This window comes from Chrysemys picta, chromosome 4 (genome assembly GCF_011386835.1).
Source record: "Chrysemys picta bellii isolate R12L10 chromosome 4, ASM1138683v2, whole genome shotgun sequence".
NCBI lineage: Eukaryota > Metazoa > Chordata > Testudines > Emydidae > Chrysemys > Chrysemys picta.
Genome location: NC_088794.1, coordinates 81,201,231 through 81,213,568, shown reverse-complemented (window position 1 = coordinate 81,213,568; position 12,338 = coordinate 81,201,231). Strand labels below are relative to the sequence as shown.

Here is a 12,338-nt window from a genome sequence, read left to right as displayed (position 1 = left end):
AGGATTCCTGGGATCCATGCCAGACTGTGCCACTGAATCACAGTAAGCAAGTCAATTCACCTCTCTGTGCTTCAGTTTATCCATCTTTAAAAGGCATATAAAAAGGCTTTTCTATGTGGCAGGCACATTGTGAGACTTAAGGCTCATACCCGGCTTGAAATGAGTGAAAACATTTTTACAGTATAAGTGTTATTATTTCTGCCAAGATAGCTTTTCACATTAAAGGGCCTGATCCGACTCCTACTGGAATCATCAGAATGTCATAAAGAGTTGGACTTGACATTAACATCACAGAAGATGGAGGAATACCAAGAAATTAATAATGAATGATAACAGAGGTGCCTAGGGACCTCAACTGAGATCAGAGGCCCATTGTGCTAGGCACTGTACATACAGATAGTGAGAGAGAGCCCCAGTCTAAAGAGTTTACACTCTAAATAGACAAGACAGACAAAAGGCAGAGGGGGAAACCGAAACAGAAAGGTGAAGTGACTTGCCCAAAGTCATGCAGAAGGTCAGTGGCAGAGCCAGCAAGAGAACCCAGATTCTGAGTTCCAATTCAGTGCCTTATCCACTAGATCATGCTGCCTTTAAAATAAACTAACAATAGTTGGTTCATTGATAACAACATTCACTTTCCAAACATTGTACACGTCACTCACAGTATCAGCCATGTTTCAATGAGTGGATATATCGCTGTAAACATTTACTAAACAGCAGCTGGGTTGAGGAAATTGTACCAGTTCCAGCAAAACCAGATAATCCCATTCATTTATCAGGTTGCTGGCAATGCCCATATTAGAGCATGTGAAATTGTAATTAATAGCAAAAAAAGGAATTTCACCTGTTTCTGGAGCAGGTTGATAGCATGGAGAGTCCATGAAGTGATCTACTCATTCCAGTCCCTCTGAAGAAGTTTCTCAAGCAGAATTGAGGGAATCAAGGCAAAACTCCTTTTACGTCCCTGCTTACATGTCGTACTAAAACTCTATGTTACCATGACCTGTAAGGGCCCAATTCTTTAACCACTGAAGTCAATGGCAAAATTCTCATTGACTTCACCTTAAGAACACTTTCTTTGCCGTCATTATCCACATTCTAACTGAACCTAAATGTGGCAGTCATTCTAGAGGCGTCTCCTTCAAAGCCTGAACCAGGAGGCCCTCTCCCACACACTTTAAGTGAAGTGTTTAAATGAAATGTTAGCTGTTTTGATGGAAAAAACTGGGGCCAGACCCATTGGCTTGGTGGGTTCCATCCCCCTTCACTTCTGCCTTATTCTGGGGACCGACCGCCCCCCTGGCCCCCGGCCCCTTAGCAGGTGGCAGGTGAGTCTTGGAGAAGGGGGATCCAGCAACCAGGGAGGTGGGGAGGAGAGCGAGCGATGGGGGGGCAGGGAGGGCTTTGTGTGGAAGAGGCGGAGCAGGAATGTCCAGTTTTCAGCAATTAGAAAATTGGCAACCCTACTCTAAACAAGAGTTCAGATCACTCAACATTTTGCAAGTGATCCTCAGGACCTCAAAAGCTCAATGAGAACAAAAAGGAAAGCAGAAGAGGATATTTCATGATGTGACTGGAATGCTGAGCTCTGCAGACAATAAAAAAAGACAAAGCTGAATGCTTTGGTTTCTTTGCTGCAATATTGGCTATAAATGGGATGTAACTGACCATGGGAAAGCAAAGGGCTGGACATCAGGAAAATTTCCTAGAATTAAGGTCACTATGCGAAAATGTGCTAATGGAAGGAGAGAAGTGGAGTCAATCAGCCAAGACAACACTTGGGGAAGTTTGGTGCGGAACAAACCTGGTTGGAGAGAATGGGATAAACTGGATAGTCTACAATGTCTTTTTCATCTCTACATTTGCTATTTAGAACTAACTAAAAATTGAGGGAATTATTTTTAAGACAATCTTAATGTCTGTTTTTAACTGTTTCAATGATCTGAAACTCAAAGAATCCTACAAAAAGTGGAAACAAGGTCAATTACAAAGGATGAATATAAATGAACAACACAAGTATGCAGGGACAAAATTAGAAAGGGCAAGGCACAAAATGAGATTCAACTAGCTAGAGACATAAAGGGTAATAAGAAAACATTCTGCAAATACATCAGAAGCAAAAGGAAGACCAAGGACAGGGTAAGCCTATTACTCAATGTGGGGAGAAAAACAACAACAGTGCTAAATGACTTTTTTGTTTCAGTTTTCCCCAGAAAGTTTAGTAGCGATTGGAATCTAACATAGTGAATGCCAGTGAAAATGAGGTAGGATCAGAGCTAAAATAGGGAAAGAACAAGTTAAAAATTACTTTGACAAGTTAGATGTCTTCAAGTCACCATGGCCTGATTAAATACATCCTGGAATATTCAAGATGCTGACTGAGGAGATATCTGAGCTATTAGCGATTATCTTTGAAAAGTCATGAAAGATGGGAGAGATTCCAGAGGACTGGAAAAGGGCAAATATAGCGCCTATCTATAAAAAGGGAAATAAGAAGAACCCAGGAAATTACAGACCAGTCTTTTTAACTTCAGTAACTGGAAAAATGATGAAGCAAATAATTAAGCAATCAATTTTCAGATACCTAGAAGATAATAAGGTGCGAAGTAACAGCATGGATTTGTCAAGAAAAAATTGTGTCAAACCAACTTAATAGCTTTCTTTGGCAGGGTAACAAGCCCTGTGGATATGGGGGAAAGCAGTAGATGTGGTATATCTTGACTTTAGTAAGACTTTTGATACGGTCTCCCATGACCACCTCATAAACAAACTAGGAAAATACAACCTAGATGGAGCTACTACAAAGTGAGTACATAACTGGTTGGAAAACCATTCCCAGAGAGTAGTTATTAGTGGTTCACAGTCAAGCTCAAAGGACATATTGAGTGGAGTCCTGAAGGGATCAGTTCTGGGTCTGGTTCTGTTCAATATCTTAGTCAATGATTTAGATAAAGGCATGTAAGAGTACACTTATAAAGTTTGCAAATGATACTGAGCTGGGAGGGGTTGCAAATGCTTTGGAGCAGTGGCTCTCAACCTTTCCAGACTACTGTACCCCTTTCAGGAGACTGATTTGTCTTGTGTACCCCCATGTTTTACCTCACAAAAAATTACTTGCTTACAAAATCAGACATAAAAATACGAAAGTGTCACAGCACACCATTATTGAAAAATGGCTTATTTTCACCATATAATTATAAAATAAATAAATTGGAATATAAATATTGTATTTACATTTCAGTATATAGAGCAGTATAAATAAGTCACTGTATGAAATCTTAATTTGTACTGATGTCGCCAGTGCTTGTTGCCAGTTGTAAAACTAGGCAAATATCTAGATGAGTTGATGTACCCCTTGGGAGACCTCTGTGTACTCCTGGCTGAGAATCACTGAGGATTAAAATTCAAAATGATCTGGACAAACTGGAGAAATGGCCTGAAGTAAATAGGATGAAAGTCAATAAGGACAAATGCAAAGTACTCCACTTAGGAAGGAACAATCAGTTTCACCCAAACAAAATAGGAAATAACTGCCTAGGAGGAGTACTGAAGAAAAGGATCTGGAAGTTGTAGTGGATCACAAGTTAAATATGAGTCAACAGTGTAAAAAAAAAAAAAACATTGCAAAAAAAAAGCAAACATCATTCTGGGATGTATTAGCAGGAGTGTTGTAAGCAAGACACTAGAAGTAATTCTTCCGCTCTGCTCAGCACTGATTAGCCTCAACTGGAGTACTGTGTCCAGTTGTGGGCACCACATTTCAGGAAAGATGTAGAAAAAAATGGAGAAAGTCTAGAGAAGAGCAACAAAAATTATTAAAGGTCTAGAAAACATGACCTGTGATGGAAGACTGAAAAAATTGGGTTTGTGTAGTCTGGAAAATAGAATACTGAGAGTGGACACGATAATAGTTTTCAAGTACATAAAAGGCTGTTACAAGGAGGAGGGAGAAAAATTGTTCTCCTTAACCTCTGAGAATAAGACAAGAAGCAACTGGCTTAAATTACAGCAAGGGTGGTTTAGGTTGAACATTAGGAAAAACTTCCTTACTGACAGGGTGGTTAAGCAGCAGCCAGCACAGCCCGAGGCCCGCGCTGCTTCCTGCAGCTCCCATTGGCTGGGAATGGCGAACTGCGGCCAGTGAGAGCTGTGATCAGCCTAACCTGCAGATACTGCAGGTAAACAAACCAGCCCGGCCCACCAGCGGATCTCCCTGATGGGCCGTGTGCCAAAGGTTGCCAATCCCTGGTCTAGATAATACTTAGTCCTGCAGGAGACTGGTCTAGATAACCTCTCGAGGAGGTCCCTTCCAGCCCTATGATTCTATGATTGTCATAAAAGTTAGGTTTGTGCATTTGGACACAATGATAGATTCAAAGCAGCTAACTATGCATGCAGATAGCTAACTAGACACACCCATGGGTGCAAATATTCAATCTGAATTCAGTCATACTGTATGCAAGGCAGTGATGTACGTTGCACATCCAACTGCTTGTATGTGTTTGTTGTGTTGTTTTTTGGTGATCGTTGTTTTTTTAAATCCTCAGTCCCTAAAATGAAAAGCTCAGCTTCCCCAGTGGTTTTCTGGTCCTGCCAGTCACTTGTGATGTATGTGTCTCAGGCCATCAGCCCTATGATGTGCCCCCATTTGGAAAATGTCTAGGAGAGTGACGTATGAGGAAAAGACAGGAGTCCGGAAGCTCTAGGAAACATTCTCTTTGCCTCCTTCCTCATGCTTAGTACAAACTAACTTTTACCAATAAGTCTACCTTTATTTCACACATTTCTTCTCAATCTGAAACTACATCTGGATGCCCTATTCACAGTGGACAAGCACTGGCAGAGAGAGAAAGAGACCCCCATGAGAGAACAAGGGGATAAAAATTGAGGGGTCAGCTTTCAGATGGCATTTGCTGAAACCCCCGAACTAAAAGCTTCATTAGGAACTACCCAGAATTAGCATAGAGTGCAGCCCCTCATCTTTAATATGGAGGTGCAGCCTGTGTCTACAAGGTCCAAGTGGACCTTAAGCCTGTATGCTCTCCGGGCAGGCTATGAGCTACATGCAAGGTATGGGAAACTGCACTGCATCATAGAACTCCAGGGGCAATACTTGGGCCACCCATCCATGCACGTACTTACAAGTTTCTCATCTCTGTAATATCTGAACACCCTCTTTCAAGCCTTCCCTGAGGTAAGAGCTATGGCCCTACATCTACAGTAGCTGATGATCACAAAGCAGTTGTGTCTGTTTTCCTACGGCAGGTTGAGAAAAGACAGAACTAGAGGTAATTAAATAAAACAGAGGAACCAGATTATTTATTTTGAAGTAAAATGTGTCTTCTAGGAAGAAAGTCCTTTATTTGGGCAAATCTGTAAACTGTTTATCAGCTTAAACTAATTATCTTTCCATATGGTCTTAGCACTGTGGTCTTAAAAAAAAAAAACGGGCATGCACTAGCTGATGAAATGTCATCTGCTAGTATTTTTTTCAATGACATCAAATTAGGAACCTAGCCATAAGTGAAGGGCTACCATAAGGAAAGTCATAATATTTTAATTATGGAAGGATCCTACATAAGGCAGTGAGGGGGAGGAGGGAGAAAGGTGAAAGAAAAGCAAATTCATTCACAAAAAACAGAAAGCCATTTAACTCACTTTTCCATCTCTAGTATTTATTTATTTTTTGGCAAGAGACTTCAAAATGTGTAAGAGAAGGCAAGGCTACCTTCTAAGTAATAAATGCACATCTAAGTATGGCACGGCTCTGCTTCAAACACTTACAGTACTCAACTTCAGATATATTAACTTAAGATAAAAGGGTGCTAGGATGAAAAATACTAAACTCTGGCAGCAGTAAGGACCCTGTAGCTTGTTCAGCCATAGCTCTGACAGAAATCCAAGATGCCAGCCCGTTCTGATGCGTGAAGTGCAGTAAGTTGGCAAGCCTGAATGATGGAACTAGGTTACAGAAACACAAAATCAGCCACCATCATCTGTTAACAGGGACTAGCTCCATGAAATAAGGCAATTTTAAACCCCTCTATTGACATGCTATAGTTGAACATAAGCTAAAGTTATTGATTCTTCACAGTCACTATTAAGCCGGACCAAAGGTTCAATACAGGACATTAAACTTAACTGTCTGAACTGTCAACTTGGCTACTCCAAAGAGTAAGAAATTGAAGTCACAGTAACAGATGTTGCTCTGGTTTTATGAACTGCACTGTTATGCTTGGTTACAAATATTGTTTCTGTTCTTAAAAACCAACCTAAAATGCTACATGTATGAAATAATGATTTGAATCAAACACCACATACACACCTTGCGAATGGAATTCAGGATAGCTCAGCATTTTCATAAGCACACGATTCCTGTTTCCCTTTCCCCACAGCTCCACCCCAAAAAGGATAATACAATTCAACTAGCCAAAAATGAGATCATCTAGGGATAGAGTTATTAGATGCTTTCAGCATAGAAAAAAATGCAAACTCCCAGATCCTACTCCTCCTTCCTGAAAAAAATCATCAGCTCCCTATTATCTCCCACTTTGGGAAATTAAGTTGCAGTGGATCTGTTTGAGGTTTTTTGGGAGGAGGTGGGTTTGTGGTCTTCCCATGATATTTCACTCTCACAAAGCTAGAAAATAAAGACTTTTTCTGTAAATCACAAAGGAAAAACTGGACTCTGTCATCTGAATCCATTCTATCCTGGTATCATTTCATGAATCTCCTGCAAGTACCTGCTATGCAAACTGAGAAATCCAATTCAAATAAACCTTTAAAGACCTAGTGCTGCTCCCACTGACTTGTACAGGAATGGGTCTCAAAAATGCATATTTTGTTTGGATCTGTACTTTCAGGGGTTATTTTTCTTCAGGTAATTGACAACAGTGGCTAACTCAGTAACATCTCCATATTCTTAGCACACAGCTCATGCTGCTAGATGATTCACTGCCTAGGCTCCCATTTGCAGAAAATGTGAGATGGTCAACAGAAATTATAACTGGACTTTGCTGACAGTCTGGAATTTCTTGGAGAAATTAAAACAAATCTTTCTTTCCTTTTCCCACCCTCTTCTTATCTATTAAAAATAAAAAGAATTTAATTTTCTGGCAAATTGTCTTCTACAGTATTCCAGTGGCATCCAACAAAAATAGTACATTGGCGGCAATAAATAAAAGAAATATTAACTGCCTTCAAGGGTTGGTCACACATTTAAATAATTTTATCAACTGTGCAAAAGTACTCCAGAGAAAGTGACAGAGAAAGAAGCAGCTGTGAGAATAATATATGTTTTAAAATAAAGAATAAGGAAAATACCTATTTGTTCTAATGCTAGATTTTTTCAGTCTCATAATTTGTATACTTGTAGGGCAAAGAAAGAAAACAAACTGTTCTCTTCTGAAAATGTTAAATGACCACTTAACCAGAAAAGACTGTAAAATACATTGCGCCACATTCTGTTACACTGGTATAAAGCTATAGTAATTCCACTCACTTCAGTGAATTTACCCTGGATTTATATTGGTGAAACTGAGCTCAGAATCTGGCATTATCTAGCACTCAGAATTATCTGACAAGCCACTTGACATTCTACAATACACTTCCATTGACCCTCCTTGGTAGTCTATTTAGACGATTAAGTGAAATACGTTGCTAGAGAATTCATTCCATTAATAATACTATGTGTTTAAATGTTCTCTTATGCTATAAATATATGCTATATACAGTCACATTTCACTAATGACAGGGAAAAGCACTGCAAAGGACTAATTGTTATTAATTACCAAGCAAGCAACATTTAAAAAGCAAAGATGATGCATCACAAAATGTCAGTGCATTTATTGTGGCAATTGTAGTTAACTTTTTTTGTGATAAAACTTCATACTATAGTAGCAAATACCCTGCTGTGCACATCGGTAACATCAGACTTCACTAAAAGCATTCTTTCTGCAATTAGATATTAGATTTTCTTTTTTTTGAAAGGCTGCCTTTAAATTATGGTTTGAGGATTAGCAAAATTTGAATTAAACAGTTCCTACTGTACTGAAGTCAGAAAACTGGGCAACACTGACACTTGGATCGTCAGAAACTTCACGCGTTAGCATGACCAGAAATATATGAATAAGTAACAGAATGTTCCAATCTCTTTGTAACTCTTGAGAGAAAAACACGTTCAGCAATTCCTCTCGGAGGTAACAGGATTCACGAAGCAAAAGCACACGCAGAGATGTTAAAGGTAGCAACCCATGTCCATACCCAGCTTGAAGAACAGACAATAGGGCCAAATTCAGCTAATATGAATGTGGCCCAGCCTGTCTTGGTACACAAGAGTCCCCCCCCCCCCCGGAACCTGAGCTTGGAAAGATGTGTTACCATCACCTTTCTGTTGTTACTGTCAGACATGGGAAGGAAACAGATGGGCAACTGCAAGGGAGGCATCTCTGGCCCTTCAACCTCAGGAAACTGACAAGCCCCTGCAGCCCAGCATCCAACGCACAGGCACCTTCTTCTCTCTCCTCTGCCGGGGCAAAGGGGGGCGATGAGCCGAAGGAACACCCCCTCCGCCTCTGGCGTAAAGGAGACAGCACATCGCTCCTGTCTGCCTTTCCCGGTTCCTCTCACCCATCCCAGGCTGTAGCCACCCAAGTGACCCTAGGGCAACCTCCTTCCCAGATGGGGTTGGATTTGTTCCCTTGTCCCGAGGCAAAAAGAGGGCGCGGGGAGACACAAAGGAAACCCTGGAAACGTCCGAGACAGCAGCATCCCTGGGCTGGGGGAGACAGCAGTACCGGGGGGTGGGCGGGGGGGGGGGAATTAAGCAGCAAGTCGCGAGGGGTGGGGGATGTATTGAATGAAAAAGGACCTCAGCGAGGGACGAAGGGCGCCCCAGTGGGGGATGCTGAATGGAGCAAGGAGGAGCAGCCCTGGTGTCTACTGACTGGAGCAGGACCCCGGGAACGGTGGGCGTAAACTGGGGCAGGACGGAGGGAAGGAGAGGCGCTCGGGGGAGATGACTTGGGGATGGAGGAGGAGAGCAGCGCTCCAGGGGCGGGGGTGACTGGGGCAGGACGGGGGGGGTGGAGGGAGTGACTGGGGCAGGACTGGGGGGAGGAGAGCCACGCGCAGGGGGTGTGCGGTGACTGGGGTAGGCCGGGGGGGAGCCGCGTTGTGACTGAGGCAGGATGGGGGGCGGGGAGGGCAGACGTGGTGTGGGGGTGACTAGGGCAGGCCATGGGGGGGTTCGGGGGTGTGGGGTGATTAGGGCGGGGCAGGGGGAGGAGGGCCGCGCTCTGGGGCTGTAGGGGTGACTAGTGCAGGCTGAGGGGGCTGTCCGGGGGTGTGGGGTGACTAGGACAGGACGGGGGAGCTCGGAGGTGTGGGGTGACTAGGGCAGGACGGGGGTCACCCCCGGGGACCGGGCAGGACCGTGCGAACCGGGGACGCCCTTACCCGTCCGGCAGCCGAGGCAACTTTTCGAAGAGCTGGAGGCGGCGCCTCTCCACAGGCAAGAGCGGCGGCGGCCGCCGGCTCACAAGTTGCAGCTGGGGCTCTCTGGAGGCGCTGAGCTCCGGCCGCCCGGGCTGCTGCAGGAAGCGCCTCTGGACTCCGTTCAGTTGCAGCCGCTCGGCTCTGACTCGCTGTGCGGATCCCGTGCCCAGCAACCTGGGAGAGCTAGAGTCGCCAGCTGCAGCCAGCTCCACCTCCCCGCCAGAGCCCCCTCCCCTCCGCTTCCCGGCTCTCTTTCTTCTTCCCTTCATCGCATTGTTCCCTAAGCCCCGCACTGTGCAGACACGTCTCTCACCTTCTCCTTGGGTTCGTTATTCCTTCACCTTCCTGCTCGGTGTTTCTTCTCCCTCCGTGACAAACCAGTTGCTTCCCTCTGGTGACCTCCTAAGTTTCTTTTCTTCTCCGATCTCAAGTTTTTCTACCCCCCGCCCCCGAGAACTTTATCGAGTCCTCCCAACCCACCTGTCTGCAGGGTCCCAACCTCAGGGTAAATTAAGGCTACTCCCCACCCCAGAATCCCAACAGGGAAAATGTAGTGAACACATCTTGGGATGGGGCATCAGGTTCACCCAACGGGCTTTACTGAAGCTCCAGTCTCCTTTCTTAGCGATACACACCTTGGGGTATGAAAGACTGCCACAAAGGTGGGAGGAGAAAGCGTCCTAGGCGACTAATTTAATCCCTAATGTAACTGCCCCTGAAGTCAGTTACGTTACACTAGGTAACTCACTGGTGCTGGAACCCAGTTCTAATTGTGCATATATTAGCACTCTGCTTATAGGCGTTTGTAGCATCATGTTCCCTATTAGTCCATAAAATCCTGTTACATCATAAAACAACATGCCATGCAGCTTGGGAGCCAAACCCAAAGTAAGAGTAATGGGGTTATAAATTAGGGGTCAGCACATGGGTGCAGTTGCTGTAATTCCAGAGATGGTACAGATGGGGAGGTGGGGGGAGGGGAGGGATGTAGCAGGATTTCTTATCTCAGCCCACTGTGACAGGCCTCCTTCACTCCAACATCAATCATTAATTTTTTGGTTTACAGTAGATGGCAGAAGTCCCTATCAGAGTCCCATTGTCCTCACATAAAATAAGACAGATACTGGCCCAAAGAATTTGCAATATGAAGTCCTGATCCTGCACATTGATACCGGCAAGCCCCCGTGTTCACAGGGAACCCCATTTACTTCCATAGGGCTCCATACAGGCAAGGGGGTCCAGGCTCTCAGAGCTAAGAGAGACAAGACGCAACAGGAAAGTGTAAGAACACAATGGAGAGAGAATAGGAAAACAAGTACCTCTGGAACACAGCACCACGTATGTGTGTAGAATGTGGAAGCTTGACCGGTTGCTGGGGTTTTTTTATATTGTCTTTTTTCTAATGTGTGTGTGTGTGTGTGTGTGTGTGTACACAATTAATTTAACAAATATGCCCCCCCCCCCCTCTACTGCTGGCTAATTGTAGAGCAAGACTACAAAACTGCATCATCAGCACATTTTTGTTTTTCTCTTTATTATACTTATCTTGGTTCTGCTATCAAATTATTTCAAACATCCCACATTTTCTTATATTTTGCCCCAGGGTTTTCCATTTGTATTTTGCTGTGTCACAAACACACTGTCTCACCCTAAATGAGGTTCTAATAATCTTCTTCACAGGCCAGACACCCTTCCAGCCTGGGTCCAGTTCTTTCCCCCTGTTCAGTCTTAGGGGGCATATGTTAGACATGTAGTTTTCCAGGAGGAGAGCTTGTACTACAGATCATGGATCTTTCGGTCCAAGATCACATTCATGTCCCCCCGCCCCCACCTCCTCATTTTAAACAATTCCACTTTACGTAGACAATCTTCCCTTCTTCTTTAGGGAGGTCCTCAGCACATCCGACAGACATCATAGTTCAGAAATTACTTTGGAAAAGTGTATAAAAATAAGCAGAAGCTGGATTTGTATCCTGATTCTGGGGGCCCCATTATTCAAATGCACTAAATTAAATGTAACCTCAGTTTTCAGAATCTTGTATGTACTCACATAGACATGACCCTTTTAGCATACAATTTGGGGGGCAATGACCGAAACATAAGCTCCCAGAGTTTAGAGTCTTGAAAAATGTTTCCTCTGTCCTAAAGTTATTGGTTGTGACTCCAGTTAGGGCTGAACTGAGTTTTGCACTTAAAACAGGGTTTCAACCTCTGTTACGTATGAAGAATACAATGCATCCTCTGCAGACTTAAACCAAGTCTTCAATAAAACCAATTTTACCAGGTATAATTAAATATGCATCAGGGACATTTTGCCTGTTTTTGTTATTACAAATGTAGGTGATTTTTCAGTCATCTAAAATCTCGCACAAGGAAATAAAGTTGGATGGTTTTGAATCCATCCCAGCACAAACCACTTAAACAGCCTTCTCAAGGCTACCACAATCTGATCAAAAGCCCTTGAAGTGTGTAGAGCCACAGTGCTCCCAGCAATGTGAATGATCTCCTTCTCCCGCAACACTCCACTATAGAGCAGATTATCTATTCTGAATAACCTCTCCATTGTCTAGCTGATTAATTTCAATTTTTCAAACAAATTGCAATGATAGGACTCCAAAAATAAAATGGACAGATTCATCTGGGTAACTCCATTGACTTCAGTGGTGTTATATGAGGGCTGACTTTGATCCCATGTGTAATTCAGCGCTCACAAACCATTTCCTGTGTGTGCTTCATGTCAATTCCCCACTTCTCACATCTCACCTTCTCCTCTGCCTCTTTTCCCTATTCCTATTCCCCCACCTGTCTCCCCCCTCTGCTTCTTTCTGCCCCTCTTCTCCCCC

At 43.6% G+C, this 12,338-nt stretch overlaps 1 protein-coding gene across 6 annotated transcripts in view; it reads right to left on the bottom strand.

The window, feature by feature from the left end:
- Window positions 1-9,923, bottom strand: part of TSPAN18 (tetraspanin 18) — a 190,131-nt gene extending 180,208 nt beyond the window's left edge. The window contains exon 1 of one of the 6 annotated variants that reach the window (XM_024100492.3): window positions 9,809-9,923. The gene's annotated coding sequence lies outside the window, so the exon portion shown is untranslated. Of the gene's footprint in view, window positions 1-8,385; window positions 8,521-9,456; window positions 9,726-9,808 lie in introns of those variants that run through there. The other 5 variants (XM_005302221.5, XM_024100494.3, XM_024100497.3 and 2 more) reach the window with 5 other exon arrangements.
- Between the last annotated feature and the right edge of the window lie 2,415 nt (window positions 9,924-12,338).